Genomic DNA, 9,533 nt, shown 5'->3' with positions numbered 1-9,533 from the left:
CTGACAGAAGAAAGAATAAATGATCCTGAAGACAAACTGCTAGAGATTATGCCATCAAATAACAGTAAGAAAAAAATAACAGGGGAAAAAATGAAGAAAGCCTCAGAGACTTGTAGGGCACCATGAAGCACACAAGCAGATACACAACAGAAGTATTTGAAGAAGAGAAAGAGAGAAAGAAAAAACATCTTAAAATTAACGGCTGAAAACTCTCCATTTTTGATGAAAACCATTAATTCCATATCCAATGAGTTTAATAGACAATTAAGATAAGTACAAATACATCATAGTCAAAATGGTGAAAGCCAAACATGAAGAAAATCCTAAAAGTAGCAAGAGAAAAATGAATCACCATGTACAATGGAATTCCGGTAAGATTAAAATCATGAAGTCCAGAATGCAAAGAGATGATGTAGTTAAAAGAAAAAAGAAAAAGAAAAAAGGTTTGTCAGTCAATAATCTTATATCTAGCAAAAATAATTTTCAAAAATGAAGGCGAATTTTTTCCAAATAAAATCTAGTAGATCCACCTTTCAAGATATAATATATATAAGATATATATTCAGGCTTCATGTATGATATAATTCAAACACACACACACACACATATCACTACCAACAGTAGATTAATTATGTAGATAATCATAAAAGGCAGTACAATTATATATCTCTTCTTCATTCTTCCTTGTTATATAGTTGATTTACAGTTCAATTTGCATAATACAATATTCATATAATTGTATTTTTGAACCCAAAACATAGAAATGCAATATATTTGATAATAACAGCACAAAGGAGATAGGTGGGAGATAAATACTTTGAGGTAAATGAAAACAATATATAAAAACATAGGGTGCAGTTGAAGCAGTTTTTAGAAGAGAATATTTTTAGTCATAAAATCTTATATTGGCGAAAAAAATCTCAAATCTATAACTTAAACTTTTACATTAAGAAATTTTTAAAAAAGCAAATTGACCATAAAGTAGGTGAAAAGAAGGAAGTAGTATTAGAAATAAATGAAATAAGCCAGGTGGGGTGGCACGTGCCTGTAATCTTAGTGGCTCAGGAGACTGAGGCAGAAGCCAGCCTCAGCAATGGTGAGGCACTCAGCAACTCAGTGAGACCCTGTCTCTAAAACACACACACACACACACACACACACGCAAAATGGGGCTGAGTTCAATCCCCAGTACCCCCACAACACACACACAAAGAAAGAAATGAAATAAAAAAAATAGAGAACATCAACAAAGCAAAATTTGGTTCATTGAAAAAATCAAATCCACAAAGTTTTAGACTGATAAAAATACACACACAGATTTAAAAAAGGAGAGAAAATATTCAAATTGCTAAAATCATGAATGAACAATCATGAATGAACATACTTACAAACTTAAAGAAATAAAAGGATTATAAAGAATACTATGGACAACTGTGTTCTTACATCTTAGATGAAATGAAAACTCCTACAAAGACACAAATCACTGAAACTGATTCAAGAAGTCAAAGTCTGAATAAATATACAACAAATAAAGATATTAAATTATTGTTTTCGGCCTTTTTCATTACTGTAACAAAATACTTGAGGTTAAGTATAAAGAAAAAAAGCTTTGCTTGGCTTACAGTTCTAGTGGTGCAAGTTTGAGGGCCATTTCTGGTGATAGTCTTGTTGGCAGAGTCCTGAAACACTGTAGGGAGACATATGGTAAGGGACTGGGAGTGCACGCGCTGTGTGTGTGTGTGTGTGTGTGTGTGTGTGTATCTCTGTCTTATCTGGTCTCTCTCTTCCTATAAAGAAACCAGAATTCAATTATAGGGGCTCCACCCTGATGACCTTATCTAATCGACTTCCCAAAGGCCTTATCTCTAAACACCATAGTTTTATAAAATTTCCATACCTCACAATGGGCATTAAATTTCAACACACGAGCCCTTGGGAACACACTCAAACTATATCAAAATCATAGCAATTATTAATTGAAAAAGTCCAGAAAGAAAGGGTCCTGTTCATATAACATTCCTGGTGAATTCTCCCAAACATTTAAAGAAAATCAAAACAAAAATTTTCATAAGTGCTTTAAAAATACAGAGGAGGAGGAACACTTCTCACTAATACTACACTAGCATTACCTGATACAAACCCACAATGAGAAATAAAACTATATCCATAGTATCTTTATGAATACTGATAAAAAATTCCTCAAAAAATTCCTAGAAGGATAGAAAATGCATTACACACCATGACTGAGTAGTTTATCCCAAAATGCAAAGTCAGTTTAACATCTGAAAATCATTCACTGTATTACATTACAGTAAGACAATCAAAACAAAAACCACACGGTTATTTTAATAGTCACAGAAAAAGCATTTGACAGAATGAAATATCCTTTTCTGAGAAAAATTCTCAAAAAACTATGAATAGAAAGAAACTTCCTCCTCATGATAAAGACCATCAATGAAAAGTCCATAGGTCACATTGTGGTTAATGGTGAAAGACTGACCACTTTCTTCCAAAGATATGAAGGAAGATGTCTAATCTCACCATTTCCAGTCAACATTGCATGGAGGAGCTTTTGCAATGAAGTAAGAAAAAGAAATAAGTTCATTCTGGTTGGACGGGAAGAGGAAAACTATTTACAGCAACATGATCTTTTATATAGAAAAAAATTAAAAGTTCATTAAAACTTTGTAGAGCTAATTAATGAGTTCATCATGGTGGCAGGATAAAAAATCAATGTACAAACTCAATTATATTTCTCTATAGTTGCAATAAGCAATATGACACAAAATTAGGAAAACAATTCCCTTTACAATACCATTAAAATATTCTGGAATGAATTGAGCATATAAGTACAAAACATATATACTAACAACCCTACTAATCATTCTACTATCAGGTTAGCTGTATTTTTCCCCCAGTGTCCTCATATGAAAGAAAATATATAATACTTGTCTGAATCTGGTTTATTTTACTTAACATGATGTCCCACACTTCCACCCATTCTACTGTAAATGACAGATTTCATTCTTTATGGATGGTTAATACTCCATTGTATATATACACTGTATTTATTTATCCATTCATCTGTTGACAGGCATCGAGCCTACATCTGTATTTTGGGTATTGTGAATAATGCCTAATAAACATGAGCATGAAAGTATCTTTTTTGTCTCAATTCCTTTTGGATATATCCCCAGGATTGGGCTAACTGGATCAGATGGATCCTAGTTTTAGATTTTTTTCTAGGAATTTTCTTATTGTTTTCCATGGTGTCTGTATTAATATACATTCTCATCAGCAGTGAATAAGTGTACATTTTCTCCATATCCTTGCCAGCATTTATTTGTTATCTTATTGTTTTAGTTTTGAAATACCACTTCACATCCTATAGAAGGCTGTAACAGAAAAAGTTGTGCTGTAACAAGTTGGCAGGGATCTAGGGAATTGGAACCCTCATGTATTGCTGTATTGTTGGAGGAAATGGTACATGCCACATCTATTCTGGATAACAATTTAGTGCCTCAAAATGCTAAGCATAGCATAGTCATATAACACAGACATTTTTTTTTTCTATTTATTTATCCAAGAAAAATAAGTGTATTTCCATACTAACTCTTATATACAAATATTCATTAACAGACAGAGAACATGTTATGAGTTAGATATGAGGCGTAGCCCAAAAACTCAGATGTGAGACAATAAAAAATTTTCAGAGGTGAAATAAATTAGGCTATGAAAGCCTTAGCCTAATCACTGGATTAATCCACTGATACAGATGAACTGGTTGGTAACTCTAGGCAGAGTGTGGCTGGGGGAAGTAGGGAGGTATGTCACTGGGTACATGACTTTGAAGTTTATAATTTGTTCCTGGTAAGTGGAACTCCTTCCTGATTTTTATGTCTTGAGCTGCTTCCTCCACCACATTCTTCTGCCATGATGTTCTGCCTCACCTTGGGCTATGGAATCAGCTGATGAGACTGAATTTCTGAAATCATGAGCCAAATGAACTTTCTTTTTCTAAATTGTTCTTGTCAGGTATTTTGGTCACAGTGACAGAAAGCTAACTAAAACAGATAAAACATCTTTAGGGGTAATAAATATGTTTTAAATTGATATTGTGATTATGGCTTTGTGACTCTGAACATAAAAGTAAACATTTAATTTTGTATAATCTAAATGGGTGAATTTGTATGCTAAGTGAATTTTATTTCAATGAAACTGTCACAAAATACGTATAAATAAAAATATTGACTTTTTGTCTCACACTTTAATGTTGAGCAGAAGTCAGAAAAGAGAGGTCTAGGTTGCCATCATTTCTGTTTTTATCTTTTTTATCTGTGCTCTTTTTTTTTTCCCTTCAGGAATTAAAACGAAATGAGAACAAGTTGAATCTATAAAATTTGTATAGTTTTGGACACATTTTCTTTTATGTTGATGTCCATGGTCTTTTCTTTCTTTTCTTTCTTTCTTTTTTTAATCCTTAGTGCTGCATTGTTGTAAGACTGTAAGCCAAGGGCTCTTCTGTGACTGCTCGTGTGTAAATTCGTACAATTCATGTGTTGAACTACCACTTCAAATTTGTGACTTTAAAATTCAGTTGAACTGGTACCACAAGGCAATGGACAAACACTGCAGTTTGTGCTGGTGTTCTGGTTAATCCAAATTCTATTCCTAGATCCAGAAGTCTTTTCTATGGTGAGAGCTATCTTTATGGGCCTGAGGTTTTTCATCAATGATTGAAACAGTTACCAAAAGTAAACTTAGTCTTCTTTTATATCCCTGAGTGTTTCACAAGAAAGACTAGAGTCTGAATGTGCCTTTGGTTTTTTTTTTTTTTTTTTTTTTAATCTGTAGGACCTGAGGTTTCACCAAATCTAAAATGACTGTAGTTTTAAATTGAAAACGTGTTATTGAATTCACAGGTTCTTTTCCTACTCAATACCATTTGCAAATAACCAGTTCTAGGGGCATGAAGAAATTTTATTCAATGGCCAGTGAAAATAGGGGAACTTAGGCTGTAAAGGTACCTTCTCTCCTGTAAAGGGACCTGTGTTTACTAGCTGGGCGGTGAGGGTCTTGGTATGCATGCTGTCTTCAGAGCTTTTCACTGGGAAAGAAAGGGATTTACAGGAGTCAGGGTGCCTCTTCTTTTCTTCCTTAATTGGTCATAGTTGGATCTGTCATAGCACCGATGGATGGGAGTGCTTTTTATCATTATAATGAGCCCACGTTTGTCTGGAGTGTCACCATGGCATCTAAATCAGGTCTGGAATTCTCTGTAGCTGGGAGGATGTGATAAGTTGGTGATGAGCATCTGGGAGCATGTGATTATCAGCATTCAGATTCTAAGGTTTGCCAACAAGTGGCACCTAGGACAGGGCAACAGTCAATCAGCAATTTCAAGTTTCAGACTGGTGTCCAAGATTCTGAAAATTGACCTTCTGATTATGTAGAGGCCATCATGTAAGCATACCAGATACTTAGAGGCTTCTTTTGCTAGAAACATTTGACTCTGCTTGGCTCACAGAGACCCAACTGGTAACTAAAAGCATGATAGTAAAGTTTGGCATCTCATTTTGTATCATCTCCTCTTGCTATCTCAAACTTTGGGTCAGGTTCCTGCTCAACTCCACTCATAGGATATTAATAATTTAAGGAATGTCTGTCTAAACACTGACAAAGCAAGTTTGATTAGCCTTAAATTTATTTAATCTCTCTTTTCCCTTTTAAAGACTGAAGGCACCAACATAAGGGGGAAAAATAGATATTTCCAAGGTAACAGGAATAGTAATTCTTGTGGGCAGATCAGTCCATGATGACACTACCCACTCCAGGGGGAGTAATTACCCCTTGAGGGAAACTAGGCCTGCCCCCCTAAGGAGGAGCAATCATCTCATCATGGGAACCAGATTGTCCCCTTTCCCCCTCAATTGGTAACTACTCCTCTAGAGCCACCTTGCAGAACCAGACCTAAGACCATGACCAACCAGACTGTAGTCTGAACTATGCATACCTCTTGCTCACTGCCCCAACTATTGAAATCTGAAGTGCATGTCAGTACCCCCAAAGAAGAGCTGAGGACACTGGGCTCCCTGTTTTCCCAGTATGGCTAGGCTGTTTATTAAATTTTTTCATGCTCTTCACTATTACTTTTTCATTTGATGTTTGGAGCAAGAGTCTGGACCTGGTCCTAGCAAGAGCTAGGAACTTTCTGGCTCAGAACTCCAGCGATATAGGGTTAAAGGTCTCTCTGGGTCCAGAATCCATGGCTGTGATCTCTTGCTCTTGATTATTGTCTGATCTTTAGTAAAATATACTATTTATGCCTCTATTTCTTAATCTATAATACAAGGATAAGAATTAAGATTTTAGTCATGGAATGTTGTGAGAAATATCTCTCTCTCAGAAAAGGCAACATCTTTTGTTTTAAAAAATATGCTTGATGTATGGGCCAGTTTCAGTTAGCAGCTCCAACAGAAATTTGATATTAAATGAACATATTTACATAAATGTTCTAATCATTAGATAGAACCACTAGATAGAATCATTCCTTCTTATCTGTGAATGACTGGTTCCAAGACCCTCTTCAGGTACCAGAATCTCAAATGCTCAAGTGACTTACATAAAATGGCATAATTACTTGCATAGAACCTCTTGCACATGCTCCTGTATATTTTAAATAATCTCTAAATGGCTTATAATATATAACATAGTGTAAATGCTATGTTCATATTTGTTATGCTGTCTTGTTTACGGAATAATGATGAAAAAGTCTGTATATTCTCAGTACACATGCAGATTTTTCCTTGAACATATTTGATCAATTGTTGGTTGAGTCCATGAATGCAGATTCTTCAGATGTAGAACTCAAGGATATGAAGGGATGACTGTACTTGTTAGGAAGGGTCTAATGCTCATATATAACTATAATATTTATATACCATTACACACTAATAAAAGGTAGTACTTAAAATATATGTGTTGATGTAGAGTAGACTTAAGGGAGTAGTGTATTCTTTGCAAATATTCTCAACAGTTTATGAGAAAAAGTTATATATATATATACACATATACACACATATGTATACACATATGCTTATATGTATACATATTCATATACATATATAAAATTGTTGGATTCTGGTTATACAGGTCAGAATTTGGGATTTCTCTTACAGCAAAATTTCAGTTGAACATTGTAGGGCTAAATATAGGCTAAATATCATTTTTCTTTTTCCAAAAGGAGAATAGGATGACAATTTCAAATCTATTTAATTCACTATTCCTAATATTTTATTAAAAATGAATATTTAAGGGGCTGGGGTTGTGGCTCAGTGGCAGAGCATTCACCTAGCACGTATAAGGTGCTGGGTTCGATCCTCATCACCACATTAAAAAAGTAAATAAAATAAAGGTATTGTGTCTAACTTACAACTAAAAAAATTTTAAAAAAATGGATATTTAAATATTCAAACGTAAGTAATTTCAAAGAAAAGTATTTTCCTTTAACTTAAATTTTTTCAGAAAAATTAGTTTCCCTTGATTTTTTTTTTTTTTAATTTAGTCATGCATTGTCAAAAAGTTCCTCAAGGCAAAAACTGATGAAACTATTGAATAGGTACTTATGGACCTTTAGGCTTAGGTGCCTCAATGACACGGGGTGGGGGTGGGGGGCAGCCACTTCCTCTCTGCAGGGATCCCATTAATATTCTGGAGCCCAGAGGGTCAGAAGCTCTGAGAGAATGAGAGGCAGGTTTGTTGACAAGTTCATAACACATTGAGAGCAAAAGGTTGTCACAGGGACAGCAACAGGGGTGGGGGTGGGGTAGGGTGGGGTTGCTGGATAAGTGTGAGTAGGACATCTCTGAAGGGTTTCCAAGAAATGGCTGTTGATATTTGTTGGGTTAGAGTGGAAGGCTTAAATCTAGTGACAAGTTGTAGACTGTCTAATTTGGGGCCATATATTTTTGGGGTCTGGGTAGTTATATATAATTCATGTATGATTGAAACTTATCTGCTTTCTTTAAAATGTCAAAAGAAAAAGTTTGAGTTATGAAAATCAGACTTTCATTTTATTTCTTCCAGAATAATTGGCATAGGTGTTGTTTGACAAAGTAGTTGATGGGGGTTACCGGGTACAACCTGGACATATTTGCAGTAAGCTTTAATATTTGTTTATTTTTTGTAAAATGGTGACTTCAAAAGTATGCACATTTCTGTCATGCCATGCATTAACCTTTGCAATTTGACTTTTGCTCTACTTTATGGCTTTTTTTTTTCATGGCAGAACCCCCCTTAAAGAAAAACTTATTTGAGATGCACCATTCTTATGGGAAAAATCAAGAAAGCTTGTGGAAGCACACAAGGTACTTTAAAGCTTCTGTTTCGATATGGCCTATGTCAGCACAAGTTTGCTTAGATGCCAAGCCAATCTACTGCGCAAGCCAAATAGCAACGAAGCCTGGCTGTATTTCTTATCCGGCATAAGATACTGTCGGTCACTTTGTTCTTATAATCCTCTAAATTAATTTATAAACTGAAGGTAAGGGGAAATAAATAGTTTTGAACAATAATAAGGTCATCCCTACAGGTCACTATACCAGTTGTGTTCTCGAGTTTACTGTCTTGACTAATCAACCAGGATTACATAACTTCAAAACAAAAAGATTCATGTTTTGTCATTTAATTAACTAAACTTATGAAGCATGACAGTTTTGTTTCCAACAATTATGCATTCTTTCTTTTGCTAGGATGTTGTTTTTTAAACTGGAACACTGCTCCTTAAGTTTATAGGTCACTTGGATATGATTCAGAAATACAGTTCTCTAACGGATTGGTGGCTATGTAAGTGTGTATTTTGCATGGTTGTCTTGTTAGTTCTATACATATGATTATTATAATTCAAAGGGATGGAACTGTGTTTCAGGTTAAATACTATTTCTGGGGCATTTGATTAGTGTAACAAATATATTAAAGAATAGCAAGGTTGCTTCAAAAATATCCCTACACATATCAGAGAAGAAGAGATGATCCAGATGGCCTTTACACACACTTAATTTTTATAGCTAAACTTGGAATTATTTCAAAACATGACTTTCTGCTATCATCAATGAAATTAATGAGCGATCATAGAAATTTGTTTTAGGGTTTCTATAGGCCACAGTTAATAACCAATATTTTTATGGCAATGACTGTGTGATCTCTTTCTTTTTCCTTTTATTCAGTTCAGTTATTTTGTGTAATGAGTTTTGTCTTTTCCTTTTGACATTCATCCCTTAATCATAGTAGCTTTTGATTTTGTATAAATAACATTTTCGTTTTCGAAGATTTTATATCATCTTTTTTACCTCTATGCTAAATAAAGTTGTTAAATAGTTTGTTATGGGGTAATAGATTTTGAAGTCACATTGAAATATATTCTTAGCTTTATCTAGATTCCTTATATTTTATTTTATATTATTTAATTCACCTAATAATTTATTTTATCATAAAACTTAATGGTGCAGATTCTTCCAGTGCATAAACATTAGGAT

This window comes from Marmota monax, unplaced genomic scaffold (genome assembly GCF_021218885.2).
Source record: "Marmota monax isolate L192 unplaced genomic scaffold, Marmota_monax_Labrador192_F-V1.1 WCK01_AAM20220418_F8-fsc00043, whole genome shotgun sequence".
Classification (NCBI taxonomy): domain Eukaryota; kingdom Metazoa; phylum Chordata; class Mammalia; order Rodentia; family Sciuridae; genus Marmota; species Marmota monax.
Note: the sequence above shows the minus strand (reverse complement) of the source record.